This window comes from Phascolarctos cinereus, unplaced genomic scaffold, assembly GCF_003287225.1.
Source record: "Phascolarctos cinereus isolate Bilbo 61053 unplaced genomic scaffold, phaCin_HiC Scaffold_726;HRSCAF=1367, whole genome shotgun sequence".
Classification (NCBI taxonomy): domain Eukaryota; kingdom Metazoa; phylum Chordata; class Mammalia; order Diprotodontia; family Phascolarctidae; genus Phascolarctos; species Phascolarctos cinereus.
In genome coordinates, this window is record NW_027556098.1 from 270283854 (window position 1) to 270302160 (window position 18307).

Consider the following 18307-nt stretch of genomic DNA (forward strand, 5'->3'; position numbering starts at 1 on the left):
ACTCACAGACCAGAGTACAGGCCAGGAAAGGAGTCAACACACCTCTCCTTAGATCATACCATCTTGGAAGAATTGAAAACTTATAGATCCCTAGAAGTATCTCTGAAAACAGCTGCACAAAACCCCTGAAGCTTGGGACAGTGCACCCTCCACCCTGGAAGCAAAGCCCTACTTTAACAAAGAATTAAAAGTCAAGTGATAGGCTGGGGAAATGAACAACAACAGAAAAAACTGTGACCAAAGAAAGTTACTATGGTGACAAAGAAGATCAAAACACACACTCAGAAGAAGACAATAAAGTCAAAGTTCCTACATCCAAAGCCTCTAAGAAAAACATGATTTGGTCTCAGGCCATGAAAGAGCTCAAAAAGGATTTTGAAAATGAAATAAGAGAGGTAGAAGAAAAATTGGGAAGAGAACTGAGAGTGAAAATAATGAAAAACAAGTCAACAGCTTGGTAAAGGAGACAAAAAAAATTCTGAATTATATAATACCTTAAAAAACAGGCTAGGTAGAAGCTAGTTGGTACAGTGGATACAACAGCAGCCCTGGAGTCAGGAGCACCTAAGTGCAAACATGGCCTCAGACATGTAACACTTACTAGCTGTGTGACTCTGGGCAAGTCACTTAACCCCAATTGCCTAGCCAAAGCAAAACAAAACCCCAAACAAAACAAAACAAAAAAGAAACCCAAAAAAGCCCCAGACTAGGCCAAATGGTAAAAGGGGTCCAAAAAGTCAATGAGGAGAAGAATGCCTTAAAAAGCAAAATTGGCCAAATGAAAAGGAAAGTAGAAAAGCTCACTGAAGAAAATGATTCCTTAAAAATTGGAATTGACAAATGGAAGCTAATGACTTTATACCAGGAATGTTATAGCCAAATTCCAGGGTTCCCAGGTCAAGGAGAAAATATTGCAAGCAACCAGAAAGAAACAATTCAAGTACTGTGGAACCATAGTCAGGATAACCCAAGATTTAGCAGCTTCCACATTAAGGGATTGGAGGGCTTGGAATATGATATTCCAGAGGGCAAAGGAGCTAGGATTACAACCAAGAATCACCTACCCAATAAAACTGAGTATACTCCTTCAGAGGAAAAGATAGATATTCAATGAAATAGAGGACTTTCAAGCATTCTTGATGAAAACACCGGAACTGAATAGAAAATTTGACTTTCAAATACGAGACTCAAGAGAAGCATAAAAGGGTAAACAGGAAAAGGAAAATCTTAAGGGACTTAAATAAAGTTGACTGTTGACATTCCTACACTGAAAGATGATATGTGTAACTCATAAGACCTTTCTCATTATTAGGGTAGTTAGAAGGAGTGTATATAGACAGAGGGCACAGATGTGACTTGAATATGAAGGGATGATATCTAAAAAATAAAAATTAAGGGGTGAGAGAGGAATGTACTTAGTGAAGGAGAAAAGGAGAGGTAGAATGGGGTAAATTACCTCACACAAAAGAGGCAAGAAAAAGATTTTGCAGTGGAGGAAAAAGCGGGGAGATGAGGGGGAGTGAGTGAACTTCTCATCAGAATTGGCTCAAAGAGGGAATAACATATACTCAATTGGGTATAGAAATCTATCTTAACCTATGGGAAAGTAGGAGGGGAAGAGGATAAGAGAAGGGAGGTGGTGATAGAAGGGAGGGCAGATTGGAGAAGGGGGTAGTCAGAAGCAAAACACTTTTGAAGAGGGACAGGGTGAAAGGAGAGAGAGAACAGAATAAAGGAAGGATAGGATGGAGGCAAATCCAGTTAGCAATAGTAACTGTGAAAAAAAAATTGAAGCAAGTTTTTCTGATAAAGGCCTCATTTCTCAAACATATAGAGAACTGCATCAAATTTTTAAAAAATAAATGTCATTCCCCGATTGATAAATGATTGAAAGATATGATCAGTTTTCAGATGAAGTAATCAAAGCTATCTATAGCCATATGAAAAAATACTTTAACCCACTAGTGATTGGAGAAATGAGAATTCAAATAATTCTGAGGTGCTACTTTATACCTATTAGATTGTCTAACAGGACAGAGGAGTTAGATGACAAATGTTGGAGGGGGATGTGGGAAAAATGAGATGTTAATGAACTGTTGTTGGAGTTGTGAACTGATTCAACCATTCAGTAGAGCAATTTGGAACTATGCCCAAAGGGCTATAAAAGCATGCATATACCCTTTGACCTAGCAATACCACTACAAGGTCTCTGTATTCCAAAAGAGATAAAAAAACAAAAAGGAAAGGGATGTATATGTACAAAAATATTTACAGTAGCTCTTTTCTGGGGGCAAAGAATTAGAAATTGAGGGGATGCCCATCAGTTGAGGAATGGCTGAACAAATTGTGGTATGTGATTATGATGGAATCTGATTGTGCTATAAGAAATGATAAGCAGGATGCTCTCAGAAAAACCTGGAAAGACTTACATGGACTGATGCAAAGTGAAATGTACTGTGTACAAAGTATTGTGGTTTGTGTTATGTTGTGTGGTTTGTCTTTCGTTCTCGAAGATGACCATGACATCAGGAAGATGGTACCATGACTTGCAAAGTGAATTGGCTTGCAGTGAGGGAGGGCTGTGCAAAGTCATTAACCTCACTTTCTCCTCCAGAGCCATCTGGATCCAGTGGCCAGACATAGATCAGGAGGAGTGGAGATGGCCCAGGCGTACAAAGTAACAGCAATATTGTAAGAGGGTCAGCTGTGAATGACTTAGCTATTCTCAGCAATACAACGATCCGAGACAATGCCAAAGGACTTATGATAAAAAATGCTATCCATCCTCAGAGAAAGAAATGATGGGTTTTTTGAAGCATCCTTATTTTTTTTACTTTATTTTTCTTGAGGTTTGTGTGTGTGTGTGTGTGTGTGTGTGTGTGTGTGTGTGTGTGTGTGTTTTGGTCTATGTTTTCTTTTACAACATGACTATTATGGAAATGTTTTGCATGACTACACAAGTATGACCCATATCGAATTGCTTGCCTTCTCAATGAGGGGGTTGGGGAGAGTGGAAGGGATATAATTTGGAACTCCAAGTTTTAAAAACAAATGTTAAAAATTGTTTTTAGGGACAGCTAGGTGGGGCAGTAGATAGAACTCCAGCCTTGGAGTCAGGAGGACCTGAGTTCAAATCTGAACTCAGACACTTAACACTTACTAGCTGTGTGACCCTGGGCAAGTCACTTAACCCCAATTACCTCACCAAAAAAGCAAAAAAAAATTGTTTTTAAATGTAACAGGAAAAATAAAATACTAAATAAATGAATTTTTGAAAGTTTGAAAAAAAAATACCTGCATGCCCTCTTTTCTTCCTAAGAATCATGAGCAGTAAAGGCCCTGGATTCTAATGAATAAGATTGATCCTTAGAGGCTGGAAGACTTTTGGGGCATTAGAAATTGTTCCAGGCTTGGAAGAAGAACCCCAAAAACTTGGATTCTAGTCTCACTTCTGATACTGATGAGCCGTGTGACTTCAGCCAAATCACTTCCCTTCTCTAAATATCATCTGCCCCATCTGTAAAACGGGCATGAGAGTGTATAGTGGGTAGGGCACTGACTCTGGAGTCAGGAGAACCTGTGATTAAGTCCTTCCTCTGATGCATACTGGCTGTATGACCCTGTGCAACTCACATATCCTCTCGGTGTCCCAAGCAAGTCTCTGAGACCAAGTGGCAGAACAGGAAATCTTTCTTGGTAGAATGTTGTCAGAGGGAGTTCTTATAACAATGAAATGAAACAACAGACTTGGTTCCCACCTCCACTAAAAAAAAAAAAGAAAAGAAACAATTCCTCCCTTCTTCTCCCCACCCCAAGTGCCGAAATTGTTGGAAGTAAAGTGCCGGCATATAGACTAGATGGCACAGTGGATAGAGCACTGAGTTTCAAGTCAGGAAGACCTGAGTTCAAATTTGGCTTCACACACTTACTAGCTGTATGATCCTAGGCAAGTCACCTAATCTGTTTCCCTCAGTTTCTCCAACTGTAAAATGGGGATGAAATAATAGCATCAGGGTTCCCATGCCAAGACCACCTGTTTCTTTTCATTCTTCTCCTTTTAGTATTAGGAGACAACTTGTTTTCCAGAGTTAAGGCTTAGCAATCAAATTGTCATGCCCTGAGCCTGGCAAAACAACAATCCTTTGCACTCACCCTCTGGATGAATTCTGCTGCAGCTAAATAGCAGAACTGATGGCCCCTAAGCTCACATAAGGACCAGAAAGCCCAGATATGAAGCCCTGTTATGAATGGACTCTTTGTCACCAGACAACCTTGCCTCACCACTGTTGCTATGGTATGCCACACGGATTCTGAATAAAGAATGCTTATTCTCTCTCTCTTTTATTTTTCTTTTTAGGCAATTGGGGTTAAGTGACTTGCCCAGGGTCACACAGCTAGTAAGTGTCAAGTGTTTGGTCTGAGGCCAGATTTGAACTTGGGTCCTTCTGACTTCAGGGCCGGGGCTCTGTCCACTGCGCCACCCAGCTGCCCCTAAAAAAATGCTTTTTGCTTATAACCACTGTTAGCTCTTTGCTTTTACTTTATTTTGTTTTTCGGAGTTAACAGTTGGGGTATTACCTCTGAGCTATTTGGTATTTTTCAGGGTTACCAGTGGTTGCATGACTTCTGTGACTCTTTGATTATTCATTTTTCAGGGTTTGGCAGTTTCTGTCTCCCAGGATGGTTGTGCCCAGCACATAGTAAGTGCTATATAAATGTTAGCTATTATTGTAATTATTATTATTATAAACAAGCTATTATTATAATTATTATTATTACAAACTGCAAAAGATTACTTAAAAGTGAGCTATTATTCCAACACTTTGAAGACATCTTGGAACATTGTCTTTTCTCTTCTATCTCTTTCTTAGTGGCCTATAAACATTTAGAAGATCTTTTTTCAAATTATCTCATTATTTTTTATTTTTTACTTCTCGCTCAATAGTATTTTATTTTTTCCAATTACATGTAGAGATGGTTTTCAACATTCACTTTTATAAGATTTTGAGTTCCAAATATTTTTTTCCTTCCCTCCTTCTCCTCCCTGCTCCCCAAGATGACAAGCAATCTCCTATAGGCTACACGTGAAAAATGATATTAAACATCTTTCCACATTAGCCATGTTGTGAAAGAAGAATCAGAGCAAAAGGAAAAACCATGAGAAAGAAAAAACAAAAACAAAAAAAAGAGAGAGAGAAAATAGTAGGCTTTGATCTGCATTCAGACTACACAGTTCTTTCTCTGGATGAGGATAGCATTTTCCATCATGAGTCTTTTGGAATTGTCTTGGATCATTGCATGGCTGAGAAGTGCTAAAAGTTGGTCATCACACAATGTGGCTGTTACTGTGTATAATGCTCTCCTGGTTCTGCTCACTTCACTCAACATCAGTTCATTTAAGTCTTTCCAGGTTTTTCTGAAATCTACCTGCTCATCATTTCTTATAGAACAATAACATTTCATCACATTCATATACCACAACTTGTTCATCTGTTCCCCATTTGATGGGCATCCCCTCAATTTCCAATTCATTGCCACCACGAAAAGAGCTACTATAAATATTTTTTTACATGTAGGTCCTTTTCCCTTTTTTATGATCTCTTCGGGATACAGACCTAGTAGTGATATTGCTGGATCAAAAGGTATGCACATTTTTAGAGCCCTTTGGGCATAGTTCCAAATTGCTCTCCAGAATGGTTGGATCACTTCACAACTCCACCAACAATGCATTAGTGTTCCAATTTTCTCACTTCTAGAAGATCTTAAACTAAGTGCTTGCTTTAGGGAGAGGAAACAAATGGACAGAACAGAGCTTTGGCACATGCCTAGACTCCTAAAATGGAGTCACTCACTGATCAGTGCCAGGGACCAGCTTCTGGGAGAAGACATTCCATGCTGAGTGACCATATGGGTGGGAGCAGCCTCTTTCCATTGGCTATGTAGCCAGAATTGACTGTCTTTATGTCTTTGCTTTCTCTTCCAGGGGTGGAAGACTTGGGAAAGAAGAACTCACCGATTCCATCAGTGGCATCCGAGTAACTGGGAAAGAGCCTGAGGGCATCTAATGCTCCTGTTAGGCCCTATGGCCCTAAGAAGCTTTGGGATTTTGCTCATTGTCTTCTTCAGTTCTAGATGTAGGGAGAAGAGCCCCAGGCTCTTGAACTGCTCAACCCAGGATTCCAGGCCAGATGGTATAACCAGCCCAGGGCTTCCTTGAGAAGCCAGGGAACCCAGAGGGACTTTGGACTTTGAATGTGATGAGACTAATGCTATGTAGGAGCTGAGCCAAACAATGCACCTAATTCCCTATCTCCTTTCCATAGTTGTTGTTTAGTCATTTTTAGTCATGTCCAACTCTTTGTGACTCCTTTTGGTGTTTTTTGGCAAAGATACTGAAGTGATTTGCCATTTCCTTCTCCAACTCATTTTATAGATGAGGAAACTGAGACAATTAGGGTTAAATGACTTGCCCAGGATCACACGGCTAGTAAGTATCTGAGGTTGTATTTGAACTCAGGTCTTTCTGACTCTAGGCCCAGCACTCTATGTACTGCGCCACCTACCTGCCCACCTTTCCCATTGGCTAAGAAGATATAAGGAGAATTATGCCCTCAGGTGTTGGGAGGAAATGTTTGTATGTTTTTTCTGACTATACCTTTAAAGTAAATATTCTTTTATAAGGGGTAATTTGACTGTTAAGTAGTTAAATGGAGTTGGGTTGCTTGGACCCCTAAAATGAAGGGAACACACAGTTTGTGGGGTCTTGCTTTAATGGTGAATACTAAATGTTCCAAGCCCTAAAACAGTACCTGGAGAAACCTGGAGGAGGTGGAAATGTGACATACCTGGCCTTGAGGCAGTGGAGGCCAGAGAATTACTGTGATATGGAGAAGCTGTGAAACTGATTTATTCTATAATGCACCTGGGAAGAAAGAAAAATCTCAAACAATTGGTGGTGGCTTTAAGAAAACAGGACTCATGTCTGTGGAAGAAAAAGGAGAGGTGAAAGAAGAATCTTGCCTAGATTCAGCCATAGCTCTGCTATCTCTGCACCAGCAGGAAGCTTGTGCCTCAGTTCGTGAATGAAACTGACAGAGAAGATTAAGATGAATAGTCTGAAGACCGGGCAGGTTACTTAGGAAATGACTATTTTCCTGCATTCTGAAAACAATCACTACTATGAAGCTAGAGTGGAGGCTTTTAAGGAAGTTAATTAGGGTCCCAGGTTTACCAACATTGATGGAAGGAAAAATGGTGGTGGCTGTCTTCTAGAAACTGGTTTTGAGAGCTTTAGCCATCGAATAACTCAAAATTGTTCACCTTGTAAATGACCGTATTGAAACTAACAATGATGTGGACCACTTGCTGCCACCAATAATACCACATTATAGGAACATGGCTATCTGACTGTGTCTCCCAGAATGTCTACACGTAAGCATCATTCATTGAGAGGTTTCCAGTTCTTCATTTCCCAGGAGACTGGCACTTGGTGGAGGGGGTTCTTGGAGAAGAGATAGAAATCCTGGGAAGAATCAAATAAAAAGGATGATTAAATGGTGAAGGACTTGGGTGTATCCCAAGGTATCTTTTGGCAACCCAAGGGCAGACAGCCAAATTCCTGCAGCATATTGTCATAGTTTAAAGATTGCTTAGCAGAAACACTGGCATTGCAGGTTGTGCTTGCGGAATTAAAGGTTCAGAAAAATATTTGTGAGTTTGGGGAATGCTAATCTCAGACATACAGCTTTCTCTTTCTGCTCTGGGAGGGAGAGTACTGAGCACACTGCATAAGGGCTGGAGTTCCTGAGCTAAGACTTTTTTGAATGAGACAGCAATAGAAGAGGTTCAAGTGAGGCTGCTAGGTGGTGCAGTGAAGAGAGCACTGGCCCTGGAGTCAGGAGAACCTGAGTTCAAATCTGATCTCCACTTGACACTAGCTGTGTGACCCTGGGCAAGTCACTTAACCCCATTGCCTAGCAAAAAAAAAAAAAGAGGTTCAAGTTTGGAGTACAGTGCAGCACTATGGCTAATGCTTTGAACAGAGAATAATAATGGAGCACTGATTCAGTGAGAGCTTTCCAGTGCTTGCTTCTCTCCCTGACAAAAATACTCTGGGTGGCTGGGAGGGCACTGGCTATGACCTTTGAAAGGAAAAACTGTGAAAGGTTTAATTCTCCCAGATCCTTCCCTCTTATCTCTTGCTGGTTGACTGTTGTCCTTCATACTAAAAGAAGACCAAAATGACATCGCTCTGCTGGGGTTAAGATACAATGTGTCTGACTGGCTGTTCTGACCAACATGAACTCAGAAGGCTCCGCCACAGGTTGGGTACAGAGAGTCCATTTGAACGTTTGCAATGGAGATGTCTCTAAATTTGTGCATCTCAAGTTTCTTTCGAGCTACTGCAATTCTGCTTGGCTCACAGAGCATAGTGCTTTCTTTGACATGTGCACAGCATGCTGGGTGCCCCTGGGTCAGTGTTTCCCACGTCTCACCATCGATTCCAAAGTTCTTCAGAGAGACCTTGAGAGTGTTCTTGGATTGCTTCTTTTGACATCATGTGAGCGCTTGCCTCCTGTTAGTTCTCCATAAAATAGCCTTTTAGGCAAATGTACTTTTGGCATTCAGACAACTTGCCATCCTATCACAGTTGTGCTTTCTGCAGTAGGGTTTGAATGCTTGGCAATTCAGCTGGAGAAAGGGCCTCGGTGATCTTCAGAATCTTCCTAAGGCTATTCACATGGAGACTGTTCAGTTTCGTGGTGTGATGCTGGTATACTGTCCAGGTTTCACAGACATACAACAAGGAAGTTAGCACAATGGCTCTATAGACCATCACTTTGGTAGACAGTCTAATAACTTTGTTCTTCCACACTTTCCTTTGGAACCTCCCAAACACTGAGCTAGCTCTGGCAATTCTTGCATCAGCATCATCATTTATGTGTACATTCCTGGAAAGGATACTGCCAAGGTAAGTGAACTGCGGTGAGTAAAAAATAATTCTGAGAGATAGTTTTTGGGTAAATTATAATCAATTTAATCAACCATGGCTAGCAAATGGTTAACAAAAAGGGCTCACCATTCTCTCCACTATCAAAGAGGAATCATGGCCACTTCTTGAGGCTTATATGTTTCAGGACAAGTGGGTGTTTGTTCCAGCAGATGGCAATCAACTCTTACGGGTTAACAATTAATGAGAAGAGTGAATATTATGACAGAGGTGGACCTATTCTAATGAGGGGCTGGGGGATATAACTTTGACCGGGTAATTTACTTCCAAATTGCCCAGCCTTGGGCAATCTAATTAAAGAATTTATCCCTACCCAAACCTGTGTAGAACACAGTGGTCTTCACCTTAGATTAAATTCCTTGTAAGGTTGGGTGGGGTCTAACTAAGATTGAGGAGAAAGTTAATTCAATCTCATTATCAGCAATGACCTTCAGAGACTGAGCTTTGAAATGAGGACTTTGGAAAAAGGAGAAACTGGATCTCCCCAAATCATTGGTTATTAATAACAATTTTTCTCAGAACTTATCCTCAGCATTCAAAATTTCTCCATTTGCTATAACTGATGGTTTCATGTATGGATGGTGTGGTTCTGGCTAATGGAGTGCCTGCATTTTCTTGGTGTTAATTGTTAGGCCAAAATTAGCATAAGCAGCAGAGAATTGATCCATATTCTGTTGTATCTCAGCCTCAGAGATTGCATTGAGTGTGTAATCATCTGCAAACAAGACGTTGAGCACCAGCTCTTCCTCCACTTTAGTCTTGGCTTGTAGCCTATTCAAGTTAAATAATTTACCGTCAGTGCAATAGCTAACTTGATGCCAGATTCCTCATTGAAGGTCTCTTATAACATGGCTGAAAACATCATGCTTAAAAGCATGGGAGCAAGCACACAGCCCTGCTTCATTCCATTAGCGACTGGAAAAGCTTGAAAGTATAGTCCATTATCCAGAACCTGTGCAAGCATGATGTCATGGAACTGGTATACAATACTGATGAAGTTCTCCAGGCAATCAAATTTTGCCATTCTCTTCTGACAGTATCAAAGTCCTTGGTCAGATTGATAAATATGTGTACAGACCTCAGACCTCTGTTCTACTCCTGGCATTTCTCCTGGAATTGTTTGGCAGCAAACACCATATCAACTGTTCCTCCACCATTTCTGAAGCCACACTGGCTCTTGGATAGATGACCATCTTGCAGGTGAAGGATCAGCCTATTAAGGAGAGCTCTGGCAAGAATCTTGCCAGCAATGACTAAGAGAGAGACCGCTCTGTGATTGTCGCAGGACAGCCTGTTTCCTTTTCCTTTATAGAGATGGACAATGGAGGCATCCTTGAACTCTTGGGGGATAACCTCCTCTTGCCATATAACTTGGAAGATTTCAGTCAGCTTCTGAATGAGCAGTGACCTCCTGCTTTGTAAATCTCTGTTGGAATAGAATCAGTACCACACTCTGCCATGTGAGAGGAGTCTAATGACATTCAAAACCTCTTCTTCAGTTGCAAGTTTGGCTAGAGAGGGATTGACTTCTACCTGAGGTTTATGGTCAATGGCTTTAATGCAGTTTAGGGGTTCAGGGATGCTGGTACCCCAAAATCACAACATGCAGGTCCTGCCCAAAAGAATTTGACCCAAGCCTTCTTTCAGCCAAAGACAAAGTTTATTAGAACATTGTCATATTGGGTAGACTCTTAAGGAGTCTGAACATGAGTAAGCAAGCAGTGGCTAGATTATAGGAATCTGAGCATTGCCTAAATTATAAGAATCTAAGCATCTTAATGGAGACAAGATGGACCTTATATACAGAAAGACTGTGGTGGGGATCTAGGAGTGGCCAAATAGCTTGGGGTGACTGTAGGAGGGGTCTAAGGAGATCCGAATGGGAGTGGCCAGTAAAGTGGGGTGAACAGAACTCCTGGGACCTGGACAATGGCCTAGCTAGAATTAAGTGTGGGAAATGGCCAGGGGCCATAAGGAGGTAAGACAATGAAGGGGAGATTGGGTGCAGCTGCAATGAAAGGCCAGTTGATGGGATTATAGCTTCAGGGGAACATTTGGCCACGTGGGAAAGTCCAGGGTTTTTCCTTTCTGGGCCCCAGATCCCAACCCCATCAGCTTCAGCGCTGGTTGATGATCTATTGAAATCGCGTTATGGAAGTGTCCAACCCATCTTTCCAACCTCATCTCCTTATCACTATTATACCACTACTATTATTGCTGTTGTTAGCAACCTCATTGGTTCCTGTAAGGCTCAGGTATCATCTCTAGTGCAGATGACTACAAAATTGACACTTCTAGCCCTTATTCTTCTCTTGGGTTTCAGTTCCACATTGACACTTGCCACCGGGCCCTTACAATACGTATCTGAGATGCAATGTGTCTGAAACAGGACTAATTTTTTCCTTTAAATACATCCCTCTTCCTAACTTCCCTATTTCTTTTGAAGTCACTATTCTTCTAAACACCTAGATTTAACAGCCTTGGAGTCATTTGACCCTCCATCTCCAATTAATTGCTGGCAGTCTGTGTCTACTCTTGTATTAAAGTCACTCAGAATTATAAGCTTGTCCTCTTTTGGCACATTGATGATAAGAGTCTCCAGGTCTTCATAAAATTTTTCTTTGACCTCATCAGGGTTCATCGCTGTGGGAGCACACACACTGATAATGGTGGGACGGCGCTTTCCTGCAAGTGCCAAATGCATTGTCACGAGCCTGTGGTTCACTCCTTTTGGGAGGTGTACAAGCTGGTTGACTAGATTAGATTTGATTGCGAAACCTATACCAGTTTCACAGCACCGCCTATTACTGGGACAATGCCCAAAAAATGTATCCAGCTCTGTCCTTGGTAAGCTAGCCTTCATTTGCCAGCCTTATTTGACTGTTATTTTGATGAAATACCTGCTAAGTTCTCTTGCAACAAGAACTTTTTGTCTCCCAGGTCTACTGGATTTCTTGTTGTCCATAAATAAACCAGTGCACATTCCATGTGCCAATGGTAATCAGAATCATGTTTACAAAAGTTTTTCTTCGTTTTTCTGTTTTGGCCTTAGTGTACAATCCTCTCCTGCCATGATAAGCAGGTCACGGTTAGGTTAGGTGAAGCAGACAATTTCTAGGACACCTTTTCTAACCCCTTCCTGATGCCAGGAGGTGAGCAGTGCCATCCTTAAAAAAGGCTGCTCAGATACCCAGAGGGCTGCTGAATCCTACTGCTGCTTCAGTCCCTTGGGAAGATGACCCTATGGCCTGGGCCTCCTGTGTGACTACAGCTCCCAGTGTATCTGTACCTGCTTCTTTGTCACTTGCCAGTCACCATAGGACTTTGAGGCAAGTAAAAATGGTATGAGTGATGTCTTTTGACTCTCACATAAATTGGATTTAAGTGAGGCAGAGTTTCATGAAATCATTGGCCTCACTCTAGTCCAGAGTCATCTAAGTCTAGTGGCAAGATGAAAGTCAAGACAAATGATGATGGCCTGGGATGCAGTGGATGACTTCGGTGTCTTCAACGTCTAAGCTCTAAGTGCTCCACAGAGTCTGCTTCTGCTGCCTTTATGACCTATTGGAACAAATTGTTCACATCCTCCTGTTCTGCCAGAGGAAGTCTTCACAGGCTTGGGGTAGACATACCCCTAACTCACTGATGGGTTTGAAGCCCATCTGTTACCCTCAACCTGGTTTAGCCCATCTGCTGAAATGGTTTTACTGGAGTGTAGCTGCTGCACATGCTACAGCTTCTTAAAACCACGGGTGAGAATTGGATGTCAGGTAGACAGCAAAGGTGGAAAGCAGTCTTGAAAAGGGCTTGGCAACCCGCACACCAGAGGTGCCAGTCTTCCCTTAAAACCCCTGTACACCCCTCCTTTAGGGGTAGGTGCATTCTATATATAATGTTCTCTATTTCTTTAAGCTGTTTCTTTTTATTCTGATTTTGCCCCATATAAAAACTATGATGGATTATGTTTTCTTTGTAATGTGAAAATGCATATTAATTGCATGTGTAGGGAAAGGGTAATGAAGGATGTCAGTGAATATCTAAAAATAAACAGAATTAAAAGCAGGTCAGAGAGCTGTACTTCATTCGAACATAGCCGATATTTTATTCTGGCTTGGAGACTATGAGGTGAAAGTGAGAGAGAATACTATGTTTTTTGATTATTAATAATTTTTATAAGCTTCCTGAAAGGTGAACTAAACTGGATCTGGGGTTTTTCCTTCCTATGTTCTAGGCTAAGAAACAATTCACTGAACTATATTCAGGCGTGACTTAGAATGCAAGTTTCTTGGAGAATCTTCTACCAAGGAATGGGGCAAATGTGGGCAAAAAGAAAATCCCTTCTCCAGGTCCTCTAGAGTGGGAGGAGAAGGTCTGGCAAGGGTGGCCACACCCTGGGGATGGCTGCAGTTCTGAAGGTGGGAGGGAAAGCTTTCAAATGACTAAAGCTTGCCACACAGTGACCCTTGCTTGTTATACTTGTTGCTTTCAGTTCCAGGGACTGGAGAGGAGGTGACTCGGGTTAACTAGTAAGTAAGCTAATCAAGCGCTTGGGCAGATTGCTGGCCAAGCAAGCTGTGAGGCTGTGGAAAGCTTTGGTCAAGTGATGTGGGGAGTCTGCAATGTAAGAACCAAAAGCTACCAATGGCAAGGCTCCCACTTGCAGTTTACCCTTGTTTGTAGGTAGTAACTCAGAGAAGGAGGAAATTCCTTTCCACATTTTATTGAAGAAGAAAAGAGTTGAAATGTACTCATGTGGGGAATAGTTGTTGAGAATGTCTCTAATATTACCCATTTCCTTTGCTATCCCTTTTAAATGCTTTTATTGATACTGTGCTCTTGTTTGGCTAAGTTTTTGTTTGCAAGGTTTTCATTAAACAAATTTGTGCTAAAACTGGAAGTCTTGACCCACAAAAAAATCAAATAAAAACAATTTTTTTAAAAAGTCACTGTGTTGGGCCCCCCAGGGTCTTGGATGTTGTTTAGGATCTCCGGAGGTGACTGAGGAGGGATGAATTTGCTCTTGGCCAGGAAGGTCCATGCCAACACCTCCCTCAAGGATGTTAATGTCAGCCACACAGATATATACTATTTTGACTATCCAGCTGTTTGCATTCCTTAACCTACTTCCTGTGGAGGCAGACATTTTAGCATATAATTTTGAAAATGTATAGCAGACATTTGATGACCTTCCAGCAAGATTTGGTATAGACTTCCAACTGAGGGTTTGAAGGCATTTCTGATAAACTCAAAACCAGAGAATGCCTGTGAACCCATAGCACCTCCACCACTGAAAGACAACTTCTCCAGTGCCTTTATTTTGTTCATTAGAAGATTTGATTGTAATTTTGATATTAAGGTTTTACATGCATAGAAAGCAGAATATAAAGCGGCCGTAGCACACACTGTTGATTCTGATGACCTAATTAGCATAGGATCCAATGACATTAGTATTTTAAAGAAGATTGACCTTCTTTCTGTCTTTATTGGTGAGGCATCAGCTAATTCACTTAAAGATGAATTCACATATGAAAAAGGAGGCCATATTGTTTTGATTCTGGAGTTTAGACTTCCTCTAGAATGCTACCTAATACCCTTCCTCATCATAGTGGGCACATGTCTCATTTGGATTGTCATCTTCATGATCACAAAATTTGTGCAGGACAGACACAGAGCAAGAAAGAATCGACTTTGTAAAGATCGACTTAAGAAACTCCCTATACATAAATTCAAGAAAGGACATGGGTATGACGTAAGTGCCATTTGCTTGGATAAATAGGAAGATGGAGACAAACTCAGAATCCTTTCTTGTTCCCATGCATATCACTGCAAGTGTTGGCTAACGAAAACCAAAAAAACCTGTCCAGTATGTAAACAGAAAGTTGTTCCTTCTCAAGTTGATTCAGACTCTGACATGGAGAGTAGTCAAGAAGAGAATGAAGTCCCCTTTACTTAGACCATTAGTTTCTATTAGTGGCTGGTCATTTGGGGCTTTATCAGAAGCTCATTCTCATCAGAACATGACAATCTTCATACTACGAGGAGGATGACAATGAAGATATCGATAGCAGTGATTTAGAAAATGAAGTGAATCAAGAGAGGGTGGTTGTCCAATGGTGACAGGGATTGCAACATAGCAAATACGGTTCAAACTTCCAGCTCTATTCATCTTCATATCTTGTGTGAAAAAAAATTTTGACCAGCTTATTCCTTTATGTGTATTTAAATATATACTTTCATTGTCCATCCCCCCCTTCAGTTACTTCTGTAGAAAGGAATCTTAGTGTGTTCTATGGTTTAATCAGATTATATATATTTTTTTCTTAAGCAGGTTTTCTTCCACAAGAAGCACACTTCTTATTACCAAAGCATAACATTACCAAGGTGCTGGACCTCAAGCATCATTCTCTTTTTAAAATGGAATATGTCCAAAAAGTTTAAAAAAGAAAAAACACTATAAGTATGGCTTGCAGTGAAGACTTGATTACAGTATACAAGTGTATTTATTACCATGATGAATTCTGCTGCCACACCATGAATGGCCTAACCCAATTTACCAGAATTTTTGGTATCAAAAATTTGTGGGTTCCCCCTAAACTGCCTTCATTATTGGCAGGTTAGACCATTCAATATTTTTCTCATGATTCTACAAAATGAAATAGAAATACTTGGTAAGTGAATTTGCTTCCTATTCACAAATAGTATTTTAAGCCAGAAGACAGCAGTTTGTGGTAGAGTGCAGAAAATTTTGATATTAAGATGGTTCTTATACTTAATAGTGTTGAATATTAGTCTAATCCAGCAGCTAGCTAAACTAATATGGCCCCACATTTATACTGACTTAATTTCTAGGACTAAAGGATTGTGTGTTTATGTGTAACCAAAGCAAAAAGATAGGTAACACTGCATAGAAATACTAACTACAATTTTAGCAAATGTTCTGTTGATCTTCTGATGACATATATCTATATCTATATATCTTAATAAAGAGCATCTTATGCTAACCTCCTAAACTATGTGCATAGAGAAATTTTTTTCAAGTATTTGATTTGAAAATGAGTGCTTATAAATATTTAACAGAACTCATGATGTACAACAATGTATTATGAAAGGCTAAATCATAAAAATATATAAAATTGTAACTATGTAGAAAGAAGTTAGACTCGTGTATAATGAAAATAGAGATTTTTTTATGGACTTGTATGAGGGAAGTTTGAAAGTTAATAAACACATGTTTTCCACTAAAACAAAACAAAACAAAACAAAAAGTCTCTATAGCCTACTAACTCAAGGCTACTGAGGTAAGTTAACATATCAGATCTACAATGGATCCCAGATGCTCCCTCTACAATGTCATTTTGTGATGCACAGCGTAAATCTCTCAGTGATTTAAATTCATGTTCATAGGGGTTATTTTTTGGTAAGTGTATTTCAGATGCTTTAGGCCCCATCCTAATGTAAAGCTAGGAACCTCTAACATCTTAAGGCTTGTGCAATTAGTCGTAACAGTTATTATTGCATTAACAGAAACCTTTGGCATATGATAGCATAGATTTCAGTAAGAGCTTTTAATTGGAATAGAAATGACCACTACCCCCTAAAAGAACCAGAACCAAAACTATTATCTCGGAAACGTTTTCAGCAAGCTTACACAGATGAATGCATTTCCACTCTCCTCTTCCCAGCATAGACAATAAAGGAAACTCTCTCCATCCTTTCCAATCAGTGGACCATGTCCCATAATAATGGGCTGCTCTGGTTTGGCTCTCTGCCCTTTCTACCTCAGGGCTTCCTAGAAGCCATGCCTGGGTGCTGTCACCATCTGGCTTCATTAGAGTTCTCTTTTTTTTCTCCTAGAATTTTTTTATCTTCCCCATGATACAATGTTCTCTGCAACCAGATACCAAACTCCTACAAAATTAAATACTTGCAGCTTTTTCCCAGGAATGATTGTTGCATGAGTTTAGTTGTCATGGAAGACATAGTCAGACAAACATGTCACTACTAGGAAGTATCTATGGTAGTAACAGGTATGCCATGCAATCTTTAATCCTAATAAGGTTTTGGCATTTTGTTTCATTGTTGTTTTTTTCTTTGATGAAATTTTTTTCCCATGGTTCTGCGTGGATAAGAATCCCCTCGAATGACTAAAAGAGAAACTAAGGCAGAGCCTAAGTCAAAGTACTTTATTGAAGAGACCTCGCCCCCTCTAATGAAGTGAACCTTAGACCTTCCTCATGATCTGAGATGCTCCCTCCTTCCAGAACCCTGTTTTTATAGGGTTTGAAATCAGACTTATTACCTAGACATTCTAGAGTGACCATGCAAAATACAGAATAATTGCATTGGTTGACATATGGCACATAAACTAAAATAAGCAAAAATGGTATGTCAGTAGGGTCATGGGTTGGGTGAAGCAAGAAGTATCTCTGCTGACTAGGTGGTCACAAGATGGATGGTCTCCTCCTTAGGATAGGCAAGAGGAAATGGTACACCAGGGGTGGGGCACCTGTGGCCTCAGGGCCTCTAGGTCCTCAAGTGCTGCCCTTTGACCGAATCCAAACTTCACAGAACAAATCCTCTTCATAAAAGGAGTTGTTCCGTAAAACTTGGACTCAGTCAAAAGGCCAACACCTAAGAACCTAGAAGGCTACATGTGGCTTAAGGCCACAGGTTTCCCACCCCTGGTACAAGCTATATATACATCTCAATTACATATTGGGGTGTGTGTGGGGGAGACTTTCCATACTATGCCACCACCCAAGCTTGATTTAGTCATGGAATTTGAGCAAAACACGATGGAGATATCTGTGTCAGCATTCTTGAGGCTATGCAAGTTCCATAGCTGGTAAACAAGTAATAACCATTACATTAAAGTTTGAGGTCTATTATAGGGCCCTCCTATTAGAATCCATATTCCTTTGTGACTTTCACAAAATGTGGATTAATATATTGCTTATTCTTATACCTATTATTAGGTGATTGATTAAATATGTATTACTAGATGAATATATTAAAATAATTACTATCATTATGTCTTATAGAATCATAATGAATTGACTAACAGTGATTAGAGCCTGAGTAGGAGTCCTCAATGAACCAATTCTCTTATTTCCCACTTTCATCCAGAGAAAGACCCCAGCCTTTCTTTGGATCATTACAATCTAAATGCATGGAGGACAGTCCTCCATGTGCGATACAAGACCAGCAGGAGACAGTTCCCTTACTGAGGTACAAAGGTAATGTTAGTAAAGAGAGAAATGGGCACAACTTACCACATACTGATTATGTTCCTTTTGA

General features: G+C 40.4%; 1 pseudogene; it reads left to right on the forward strand.

Annotated features, from left to right (window-relative positions):
- The window catches only part of LOC110192581 (E3 ubiquitin-protein ligase RNF13 pseudogene), a 32928-nt pseudogene extending 17722 nt beyond the window's left edge, over nucleotides 1–15206 (forward strand).
- Nucleotides 15207–18307: the final 3101 nt, after the last annotated feature.